At 44.7% G+C, this 12640-nt stretch overlaps 1 long non-coding RNA gene and 1 pseudogene across 1 annotated transcript; one reads left to right on the top strand and one right to left on the bottom strand.

Moving 5' to 3' along the window:
• The first annotated feature begins 5581 nt into the window (after nucleotides 1-5581).
• On the top strand, nucleotides 5582-8839 carry LOC123425586 (annotated as a pseudogene).
• Nucleotides 8840-10220: 1381 nt separating this feature from the next.
• Nucleotides 10221-10565, bottom strand: LOC123429646. Its single transcript, XR_006622724.1, has 3 exons — nucleotides 10544-10565; nucleotides 10349-10452; nucleotides 10221-10255 (listed from the first exon to the last, which is right to left on the bottom strand). It is a non-coding gene; the product is annotated as an uncharacterized LOC123429646 (long non-coding RNA).
• Nucleotides 10566-12640: the final 2075 nt, after the last annotated feature.

Here is a 12640-nt window from a genome sequence, read left to right as displayed (position 1 = left end):
TTCCGCACATCTCTCATTCATTCTAGTTTCAATACCATTATCATGCTTGATTATTATTTTAATTGAACTCTATTCTCATAAAGTACTTCTTGAGGCTCACCCGTGTGAGGTATTCTAGGGGTTCCTATCAATGGTTTACAAACACTAGGTATTCCAATGGCCTATCAAGGTGCACACCCACTCGGTACTCCAAGGAGCCTATTTCCAAATCCACATAATAGGTGTATTGAAGTTTGCCTTGATCATTCTGAAGTGGTATTGATCATCTTGAAGTGGCCCTCATCCAAGACACTCACAACTCCCATATAACACTCAACCAAAACCCCGTCTACTTAAGAGTAGCATCAAAACTAAATAAAGTCTCGGGGCTTGATACCAGGGAGATGGGTTCCTACCTCATGCATTCTACTCAACTACAAGAATTCAATATCACTACTAGAGGGATTCGTTGAAAGGTAACACTAAATGCAATGGAAACACAGGTATGAATGAAATGGTCACCCGTGTAAAACCATATGCGACGGAGTCGGGCCCGCTGGGCAAAGTCGCTAACCTAGCCCAAGACTTCCTAAAACTAAGTTGGAGGAATTAAGGGAACTCGCCTATCGAGCCAAAGACTACCACTACTAGTAAATACCTTATAGATAGATACTTAGGAGTAGTGAGGGGTAAATGGGTCGTGCTACTACTAATTAGTAGTAGTGAGGGGTATAAACTAGCGCTACTACTAATTTGATAGTAGTAGCGAGGGATTTATACCCCTCATTACTACTAGGTGGTCTCTACCGTGCCTCCCGAGACATGCCATAGTAGTAGCGACGGGTATAAACCGCGCTACTACTAAGTTGAAAGCAGTAGAGAGGGGTTTATAACCCTCGCAACTACTAAATGGTTTCTATTGTGCCCCCCGGGACATGCCATAGTAGTAGAAAGGGTTATAACCCGCACTACTACTAAGTTGATAGTAGTAGTGATGGGTTTATATCCCTCGCTACTACTAAGTAAAAGGTAGGTTAATAGCCCTAAAGACCCCATATCCTCCCCCGAATCCCTCCTCTCTCCCTTCACTCCCCTCTCTTCATAGGCTCTCCCATGGTGCTTCTGCCCAAGCAGATATCCTCCTCCATGGCGCCCAACGAGGTCACCGCCTCACGTCGCCGGTGTCCACGAGCTTGTCGGTCTTCCGCCGCCCCTCTGTGCCACCACGACGGAGCACCTCACCACCGGCGACCAGCCCCGATGCTCCCTCCATCTCCTTCCTCTCTCTCAAATTGATCTTTTTGCCTCTCTCTCCCTTGGTTTTACTCACCCCATGTCCATGCCTGCGCATGTCATCGATATGGACGACTAGGAGCGCTCTGCCTTGGTCGCGAAGAGGATCCCCACACCATGCTCTGCCCTCGATCTGTTCCCTATCCAACAGACATTGTTGGATTTGGTCTGCCGCTGCTCGTCCACACCTCTGATGACCCCTGGCGTCGCTAGACCGAACCATTGACACCATTGACATCACGCACGGGATCAATATTTTTTTGGTTTTTGAATTTAATAGTAGTAGCGCAGGTGATAGACACACGCTACAAATAGTTAGTAGTAGCGGGGTGGCACCCACGCTACTACTAGCACACGTAGTAGTAGCGTGGGTGGCACCCGTGCTACTACTACCAGTTAGCTGTAGCGCCCTAGTAGTAGCGCGGGCACCCGCTCTACTACTAGTTGTTTAACCCGTGCTACTACTAGGCTTTTCCCTAGTAGTGTACAGGAACCGAGGTCCGGGAGCATCGTCCTCGGGAGCATCGTCCTCGGTGTCGAAGACCAGTTCAGGGGCTAGTGATAGTGTCCTGGAATAGGGGGCCCTAAGCTAGTCGCCCCATGCTCCTTGGATTGGGCCGATGGGTGCTCGCCCTTCTCAAGATGGACTGTGGAAGTTGCATGATGGGGCGTGATCGGGACTGTGTCTCTTGAAGGCTTGTCGTATACTCCAAGACTTCTCCTACCACTCCGATGCCAAGATACCGACCTTGTAACCCTAGATACCTACCTGGTGTGTATATAAGCCTTAGGGTTTAGCTCATATAGGGGATATCAACACAATATCATCCACCTAGCCCTAGAGTTAGAACACATCTAATGATCTCAAGGTAGATCAATATTGTACTTGATACTTCTCCATTGTTATAAACAAGAGCAGGACATAGGGTTTTACCTCCATCATGAGGGCTCGAAGCTGGGTAAAACACCGTCTCCTTGTTCATGTTACCATCCGTCTAATATCCACAGCTCAGGACCACCTAACTCGAGGTCTGCCGGTTTTCACACCGACAGTCGTCGTATGACAGCTAACGGATATCTCACCTTGTTCCATACAACTATCGCGTCTATGAGGGCGGGCCACCATGTTGCAACAGTGTTGTAGCACCTCCGTTTGTTAGCGTGGGCGACGGCGGGCGATAAAAAGGCGATACTTAGTTATAGTGAAATTAGTGGTTGTTTTCATGCCTTGTGCTAGGTAAAACACATTCCGATGAAAATCAGTGTCATCTTTTACGCAATACGAGATGAATGTTAACTTAACACAAACTTAGTTAAACATAGGCCATAAAAAAAGTAACACCTAATTATAGATTGCCACGTCATAGTTTCATAATTCACTTTGGTGCATAATTAATCAAAAAGTTCTTCGATGGAATCAGTCACATAGTCTTAGAAAAATGGGTTGAGCGCTTTGAGAAACATTCGCTGATGCTTTCGAGTTTCAAAAACAAGCTTTTGAGTTTCAAAGAAAGTTCTTTACGTCATGAGCGCAATGGGTCATCCAATAGTTACTTCATCCATTTTATAATGTAGTGCATATAACTTTTTTGAAAAATCAAACCTCACAAACTTTGAGCAAGTTGTAAAGGGAAACATTTACATCAAGAATGCCAAACATATATCATTAGATTCATCATAAGATGTAATTTCATATTTATATATCTGGTATTTTAGAATTAAATTGTTTTTCTATATATTTGATCAAACTTGACATAATTTGACTTCTTAAATAGCTATACGCACTACATTATAAAATGGAGAAGTATTATCTTTAAGAGGCCTTTTGGATCTCTGTTAAAAGAACAAAACATTGACCCATAATTTGGTTAGCCAACTTTTCGGCAGGGTCTCTCTTTAGGGCCATAATTTGGTTAGCCAACTCTTCGGCAGGGTCTCTGTTTAGGGAAACACGAAGCCATGCTACGGATACCAAAGTGGAAGCAACCCTCAACAAAGCACCCCATCTACGATTGCAGCCTCGCCACGAGCATGTCGACTTGATACTGGACGTCCACGCAACATCTTCAACAGATGCGCTTCCACCGACGTTCACAAAACGGATACGCAACGTGTTAAAGCATCTTTAACAGGCGCGCTTCGACCGACATCCAAAAAATGGATTTACAGCACGCGGTTAGTTTTTTTTAGGGCGTCGACGAGCGCCGGCTCCAGCGGTCGCAGCATATTTAACGCGCGCGGCGCTCCAGCAGCCGCTGTAAATAACATTCAAAACTTGTCCAACACGCTATATATAGTTCATTGTTGTCGTCACATCAACACGATAAAACATATAGATAATATAGATAATATATTACATATAGATAATAAAACTAGTTTAACACATAGATAATATAATAAACTAGTCCAACACGTAGATAATAAAACTAGCATATATAGATAAAATTATTTCGAGTCGTCACTCTGGATGCTGTACGAGGTAGATAGTCATGCGTCCTCCCAACGTTCATTGTCAGAAGTGAAGATGGACGTCCCAACGTTCATCGTCAGAAGTGAAGATGGACGTCCCACGGTTGTTGACGGCCACAAACTGCGATATAGCGAGCAACTTGCGCCGTCGCCTGTCCTGCCGCTCCTCGCGACGCCTTGTCGTCCTCTTCGCCCAGAAGGCGTTCTCAGCGGCGACGTCCTCCGGGTGGCGTCGGCGCCACTCCGTCATGGCTCGCTCGTCCTCCTCGACAACAAGCGGGCGCCGCTGCTGCTGACGGTGCTCTGCACGGTCTTGCTCCGTGATCAGACGAGGAGCAGGGGCGAGGTCCTGCGCCTGCTCGCGCGTGTAGACGTCGTGAAAGTTCATCTGCACGCGAGGCCTTTCTAGTCACCACGCCGCCGCGTCGTACGCGCGGGCGGCCTCGTGCGTGGTCTCGAACGTGACGAGGCCGACACGGACGTCGCCGGACCGGATCTCGACGTAGTAGGTGCCGGAGGGGCGCCCGCGGACGCCGGGGTAGTCCGAGGATGCACGGCGGCATGGTGGCGGAGGAAGCGACGAGGGAGAGGCGAGGGAGAGGCAGAGGAAGAGGCAGATGAAGAGGCGAGGAAACGGCGAGGAAGCGACGCGTGGCTATGGGCAGCCGCGTAGCGGGCGCGACATTTTATAGCGCGCTGAAAGCGGTGAGCCAAATCTGACGTGCGGCTGCCACCTTTCTCCCGCGCGCAATAGTTTACTGCACGTGTTTTTTTGCCGCATCCGCTAGAACGCACGATTTCGTCCCGCGCGTGCTAAAAGTATCCCGCGCACGATTTTTAGGGTCACTGTTGGAGATGTTTTAGCCAATAGGAATCCGTTCGTGCTTGCGAGGCCGTGATGTCTCTCTGTTTGGAAAAGCGATTGATATTTTTGCGCAAGGAATGTGATGCTTGTGCTTTGGGTAATCATGAGGTGCAATCGCATATACGGCTTTCATCTCTCCAGTTTCAGTGCCTTCATAGAATAACTGCAAATACGATCCCTTCACTTTGTGTCTGTAAGGTCAGGGAAAGCATGCAAGAAACATATGCACCCTTTGAGTATTTCCTTTTGTGAACCATAAATGCTTGCAAAATGTTTGGGGCTTTATTAATTTATAAAGCCAAGCCCTGCAGTGAGAAAACACGATTATTTCGTATAGACAACAAACACGCATCTTGCCTTTTATACAGTGCAGATGCGTGATGATTTTTCTAAGATAAGAAAAGAAGAGGTCAAAACATATTCAAGAAGGGCCATGTTTCAAAGTCTTTGCCACAAGGAATACAAATATGCAAACAAAAGATAAATTGATGTTTTTATTCAAGAAATGTACTGTAGTACATTTAAATATTAAACTCAAAAGAAATAGCATGAGAGAAGAGGGGGTGATGAAGCATGCAGTCTTTGCCAAAAGCTGCATGCATGGATCCCGTTTAAACTAGGGAGACGCTAGGCGTCCACCGACGGATATGTAACAAATATCCACCACCGTTATAGCCGTCCGATGTAAGCGATGTCGTCCGTCCGATCCGATATCTTCCGACCAAATAGAACCTGAAACTGCTGCTCAGTTTCAGAAACTAACAGGCTGCTGCGGTTCCGACAGACTGTGCGCCACGCAGCCACCGCGGCGCCGCCCGCAGCCACCGCCTCCAATCACCGAGGCGCCGCCCGCAGCCACCGCCTCCAACCACCGCGGCGCCGCCCTGGTAGCAACTGCTCCAACCACCGCGGCGCTGCCCCGCAAACCACCGCGGCCCCGACAAACCTACGCCGCCCGCAACCTGCCTGAACTCCATGGCGCACCACATCGCGCGCCAGATGGTCGGATCGGACGCCAACCTAGCTGACCGAGCACGACCATCTTTCTCAGCTCCAAGCGCCTTCGGGGAGCTTCCGCCGCGAGCTGGATCTTCAAGTTGGTTCACAAATCCTTCGGTGGTGTTTCCTGAACCCACATCGAGCAGATCCCGTCAACAAAATTCGGTGAGACATCCAGTTTCTGAAACTGTAGCTCTGATCCAAAGTGAAAAAATGAACACCTGCCTAGTTTCTGAACATGTTCCTGAACCTGCCTAGTTTCTGAACCTGCTTAGTTTCTGAACCTGTTCCTGAATTTTTTTACTAGTGAAAGAATGAGCATGTTTCTAAACTTAGTTGCAGAAACAACTGCCTAGTTTCTGAAATTAGTTGGAATAACAGAACAATGAACCTGTTCCTCTCAAAAAACAGAGCAAAAATGAGCCTCTATGGCTTCTGAAACAATTGTCTAGTTTCCGAAACATAACCTGAAAAAATTGCCTGTTTATTTGCCCCTCTGCTCCCAATTTCAGTTACTATTGATTTTGATTTTGTTCCAACTATCATATGTGATTTTTGAAGTATGATGTGACTGTTGCACAATAATTGTGTTGCAGGAAAATGTAACTGAAGGTGAAGGAAGCTATGTTGAAGATTCAGAAGGTTTGTTGTTTGCTGAAGATGCAAGCCAATATGATTCAGATGATGGAGATGTTTCTTCGCAGCCGCTGCCGCCCTATGTTGGGATGGTGTTTGACACAGTTGACGATGCTCGCAAATTCTACAATGACTATGCCTTCAAGTTGGGGTTTGGAACGCATATATCTACTTCAAAATTCACGCAGAAGAGAGGTCAAAAGAAAGAGGATGCAACCCTCATAAAAAGGGTCTTTGGATGTGTGCACGCTAGAAAGCCCGTTAAAACGGAAACCAACAGCAGTTCAGAGAGCATTGCAACTGGAACCAGCAACTCTAGTAGGCAGCCTAGTGAGGGGATGGATGTCACAAGAAAACGTCAAAAAAACAGAATGCTCCGTCATGATTGTAAGGCGCATATGATTGTTGGGCTAAGGGAGGGGAGATGGACAGTGACTTGTTTTGTTGCGGAGCATACACATCCAATGATGGATCAGCCGGAGCGTGTTAGGTACTACCGCTTGCACCGCAGCATACCCAGCGAGGATTACTAACTGTTGTTGACGCTGCATGATGTGAACCTCTCCAATTCAGAATGCATGAGCGTCCTTGGCAGGATCCATGGAGGTGACACTAGGATACTCCCATATGTGAAAAGAGATGTTACAAATGAACGTGCAAAGCTCCGCAGAGGGTTAACATTTCGAGACATGGATATGACAGTGAAGTATTTTGAGAGGAGGAAGGGTGAGAATCCAGAGTTTTTCTTTGCGAAACAGCAAGATCATGCAACAAACTCAGTGACTGCATTGTTTTGGATTGATGGGAGAACAAGGGCGTTGCACCCGAAATACAAAGATTGTGTATTCTTCGATACAACATTCTGCACAAACAGATACAACATGCCATTTGCTCCTATAGTTGGTGTAAACAACCACCTCCAGACAATTGCACTAGGATGTGCCCTGTTGCCGGATGAAACTATTGACACATTTAAGTGGGTTTTCCAGCAGTGGATGGTTGCGATGGATAACGAGCATCCTACCAACATCATGACTGACCAGGACCAAGCGATGGCAACAGCCATTGATCAAGTGTTCCCGAACACTTGCCATAGGTGTTGCAAGTTTCATGTGCTTAGCAATGCACGGTCCAAGTTGGGAAGGCTATTGAGCAGAGATGGGGCTTTTGCAGATGTGTTTTACACTTGTATCAACCAATCCGAAACCGTGGACGAATTTGAGGAAACATGGCAGCACATGTTGCATTGTTTTGAAGTTGCAGAAAACAGACACCTCAAAAATATGTGGCGAACAAGGCGCACGTGGGCTCCAGCATATTTCAAGGACAAATTCTTCCCGTTCACGAGCACAACAGGCAAGGTCTGAGGGGCTCAACTCATATTTTAAGACCCTGATTCGACCAGCTGATTCCGTTTGGAGATTTGTGCACCAATATGAAATGTGTCAAGAAACTATGCTTGATCGTGAGGACAATGTTGGATTCACTGGTGAAACAACAGCTCCGCCTCTATACTCTTGGTAGGCACACTTTTGAGCTTTGCCCAAAATTCAAAAACAAAACAAAAATGTTGTTGTTGACCTATTTCTTTTTATGTTCTTGCAGCTACAACATCGAGCGCCAAGCTGCTGCGTACTACACCCGCACTGTCTTCGGTAAGTTTCAGAAACAGGTGACAGCATCTACTGGCTTCATTGTCAACCAAGACACTGACTACCAAGGGCAAGGTGTCGTGTTTGAGCTGAAAGCAACATCCTATGAGAACCCGAAGCTGTATTCTGTGCATGTTGTGAAGGATGAAGGGTTGTTTGAGTGCAGCTGCCACTACTTTGAGATGAATGGGTTGATTTGTGCACACATAATAAGGGCGAAGGTTCATCTCAATGTGCAAGCAATTCCACAACAATACTTATTGGAGAGGTGGTCCGAAGCAGCCACTACAAGCATGGGTAGGACTGGCAGGTTGCTGGACTTTGGGCACCCCTCGACAAACACACTGAAATACAACTCCTTGTGTCGAAGGTTGACATGGCTTACCTCTAATGCATGTTGCAATGATGATGCCTATAGAATATTGGATGATGCAATTAAAGCCCTTGAGCCTCCCATAGCAGCGGCCAAGAGAGGAGCCATGCCTGATCAACAAGCCACGCAACAGAGTGAACCTCCAACACCACCCGCTGCGACAACGGTAACAATGAATGTGACATGCCACAACGAGAACGCTCCGATATGCTGCAAAACCCAGCTCGTGTGCCTAAGAAAGGCTGACCAACTGACAGAGAGAAGAGAAAGAAGACCCTTGTAGAGCAGCGAGATGATGAACAAAAAAAGAAGATGAAACAACAAGGGGAAAAAGCAACAACATCGGACAAGACAACAGCTCAAAAAAGGACTGTTCGCTGCAAGCACTGCAATGAATTGGGACACAATATTCAGACATGTGGCACCCTAAAAGCTGCGATGGAGGCGGCAGCAGCGCCCTCAAAATGCCAATTCTGCTCTGGGGTTGGACATGCAGTCCCAGAATGTCAATACTTGAGAGCTGTGATGGCAAATGATCAAAGAGTTGCCCAAATGACGCAACTGAACCTGTAGGGAAAAGATAGACAGAAACAGGGAGGCGACAAAACAACAGACAAAATTTTTGTTTTATTTTCATCATGGTAAATGTAAAAAAATGTACTTGCTCTTAGTGTTTGGAAAACAGAGGCTGATACTTGTTGCAGAATCTTTTTCTTATCTATTTTTTGCAATAAAATACTATTTTAAATTTCTGCAACAAAAGTTTGTTATACACTATTTTCTGCAATGAAGGTCATGTTTTGTAGAAAAATGTTGTTGCAGAAATGTTTTGTGAACTTGACTTACAGTAGAAATCCTGTTTCAGAAATGTGTGTAATTTTTTTGTAACAAAATGCTTTGTTGTAGAAAAATTGCCTGTTTAGTTGTCCCCATGCTCCCAAAGTATTTCATTTTGGTTTGTTGTAGAAACAGAACAATGAACCTGCTCCCAAAATAATTTGTTGTAGAAAAACTGAAAAAAAAAGTTGATGTGAGATGGGGCTGCTACGTGTCTACCGGTTGTTCTTTTTAAAAGATCAGCCTCGCAAACCGAGGTATTGCTGCGGAAACATCCGCATCAGAGGTCGTGCCGTAGAAATCATTGCAAAAAATGGTCATGCAAAAGTTGCAGCAAACATACAGTTTGTCCCCTGTTCATGATCTTGTTTACAGAAATAATCTTCGTTATGTTGATTTTCATTTTTGCATGGCGTGCATATGTTGCAGAGATGCATCCATTAAAAAAGATTACCACTGTACCAAAAATGTTACATGAAAAAACACATTACAGAAACATGAAAAAAATGCTTTTGAAACACACCATCAGGATCAGGTAACTGCCCATTTGTATTTGTATTTTGTCATGTTCACACATCAGGGATCAGGTAACTGCAAATTATATTTCTCATACTCAAAAAAGATGGCATGCCCCAGCTACATGTGATCAATGACAAAAAAGATCAGGTAATGTCTCTGTAACACATCAGGATCAGGATGAGGTAACTAGAGAACTCAGTTGCAAAAACACATGTCACGCACACATGCACTGAAAAAAAGAAGAAGCCTAAAACTACTAGCTAGGTCTTGTTGCGGTCGTCTTTTCACTTGAAACTATGACTTCTTCAGCAACTTTTCGAGCTCCTCCTCCGAGCTGAGGGTGTTTTGCGGATGTTTGAAAAGCTTTGCTGCGATGTACTTGCGGAAGTTGAGCAACGAGGTTGTGTCCTGATCATACACGGCAACAAAAGAAAAAAACATGTTTAGATACTACTAGCAACAAAAAGGGAAAAGCTAGTGTGTCCGGAAAAGAGATTCCGCAACACAGATTCCACACAAAAAATGAGTAGAAAAAAAAGTGGAAAAGCAAAAAGTCATACTGTATTGAATGGCTTTAACCCCCTTGCAGTTAAGTTCTCCATGTATAGAATAGCAAACAAGCCGCAATCAAATCTGCCAGTAAAAAAAAGGTTGGAGAAAAATGAGATCACATATATGAAATAAAAAGTTGCTAGAAAAATAATGTATAGTTGCGGAAAACAGTACGTTGTTGACTGTTGTGGGTAGCCTGATGGACTGAAGCGCTCAAACATGTCAAGATTGTGCTTCCAAGGGTTTCTTCCTCTCACCAGAGTTTTGAAGTTCTCTATCTGCAAAAATGTAAGACTGGTTGCTTCCGAAACATTGATTTGAAAAAAAAGCATGGTGAAAAACGAAGAAAAACAAAATGCTACCCCATACCAAATTGGAACAAGGCTTCTCGTGGATGCTGACATAATGAGAGTCTCTAATGTTGGAGTCGAACACACTGAACTGTTTATGAATCAAGTTTAGAACAACGACCGCCCAATGGTCTTGTTTCACAATGGTGAAGAACAACTGCAAAAAATGAAGAAGGAAAAAGGGTCACGATGGTTGGATGGTGTCGTGGATGGTTGTTTCTGAACACAGTTGCAGAAACAATTGCCTTAGTTTCTGAAATAGTTGCAGAACAATGAACTTAGTTGCAGAACAATGAACTTAGTTTCTGAACTTATTTGGCAAAGCAGAACAAATGAACTTGTTCCTCTCAAAAACAAAGCAAAGGTAGAAAATAACTGTTGTAACAGATGGAAGAAACTGCAAAGCAATTCCTCTCTCACAAAGAAGAATGCTATAATGATATAAGGGCATAGTTGCATAACAAGGTAGAAAAAAATTATTGCAATTGTAGACAGAACTTTGATGAACAAAAAGCCTTACTTGGTCAGCTTTGGCAATGTCGTTCTTCTCACAGGCCCTTTTCAAATCTTTTGTGCAGGAATTTGTATTGAATGAACTTGGGTCCACATAGAGTTTTGACTGCATATATAAGCAAAAAAATTGCAACAAAAAAGAAGGTGAAAAAAGGGAATGTGGCTGTCTTCTAAAACCGACTATGTTGCGTTTCGAAATCACAAGTGACAACAATAGGGAAAAAACATGATAGTTAACTCACAGAAACATGTGGTGAGAATGCAAACTTCCTTGGCTTGCTTGAACTGTACATGTGCTCAATGTTGAAACTTTCAATATAGAGTGACATCACCTCATTGTTCACATGAGCCCGTTTTTTGAGCCCGTTGCTGAAATGTTTGAATGAAATATCGAGACCACCTATCCTTATGAACGAAGGGCTAATTTGTTACAAGAGATGACAGAAACTTGATTAGAAGTTGTGAAACTATTCCAGTTGGTTTATTTTCTCTCGGCACACAAAAGAGCAAAAAGCGTGAAAAAAACTTACAGTGGCTCGCCTCGTGGTGGGTCCTTTATCTTATAATTGGTACAACAGTACCTCTGGTATATCGCATCATCCATTGCATCAATTTTTTTCTTCTTCATTTTCGGCAACTTTGTTGCGGTTGATTCGGTCGGTGCAGCTCTCTTAAGTGTAGGATGCTTCTGATCATGGCCTTGCCCGCTGTTGACTTCAACCTGTGCCTCCTCTATTGTATCATCAATACATGCTTCTGCCCAAAAAAATGAAAAAAGACAGCGGATGAGTAACAGTTTTGAATCATGCATGTGCTAAGTTTCAAAAAACAAAAGAAAGGATGATATGTTGCGTAAACAAAAAATCACGGGAACGACTTATATAAACCTGCAGGGCCTGTTGATATTGGCGGAAACGTCGCGAGTGGAGTGACATCATAAACAGGACCGGGTGAAGCAGCGGCAGCAAAAAGGTTATCAAACAAAGGGCTCCTCGCTCGAATCTCCATGAAAGACTCGATATCAACAGCAGGCGATCGTGGAGGTGATTCAACTTGTGGCACATCCTGAAACAGCAAGGCATCGGGGCTCCCAGGTTCAAACAATCCAAATGAAGGCCCGTCTTCGAGAGTTGTTTCTCCTCGTCTCCTAATCAGATTCATGCGACTGCATATATCTTCTCCCTTTGCATTGTTGCGATCATCTCCAATGTTGTTCTCACTCTCACTCTTATGTGTTTTTTTGTCAGCATTTGTTTTCCCAACTACAACTCCTGGATCAACACTCTTTGTGTTGTCCGGCTGAGAGGCTTGCTGCATAGACGAGGCAATGACGGTGGATTGAGAAGTTGATGTATTACCTTGTTCCAAGTTGTTAGGCTGCTTGGCCTGCTGTGGAGATGAAATTGTGACAGATGCATTGACAGTTCCTGTATTAGTATCCCGTTTCTTCTGCTGTTGCGGAGACGAGTCATTAGCAGTTGCTTTGCACATGCCAGGAGACGGAGCTGCTGCTGCATGAAAAGTGACATCATGTTTCGCTTCGTCACTCCTAAATCCAGCTTTGGATGCTTTAGACAACATCAGGCCCATTCTTTTGAGGTAG

This window comes from Hordeum vulgare, chromosome 2H (assembly GCF_904849725.1).
Source record: "Hordeum vulgare subsp. vulgare chromosome 2H, MorexV3_pseudomolecules_assembly, whole genome shotgun sequence".
In the NCBI taxonomy this organism is placed as follows: Eukaryota; Viridiplantae; Streptophyta; class Magnoliopsida; order Poales; family Poaceae; genus Hordeum; species Hordeum vulgare.
This window is presented reverse-complemented; position numbering and strand designations above follow the sequence as displayed.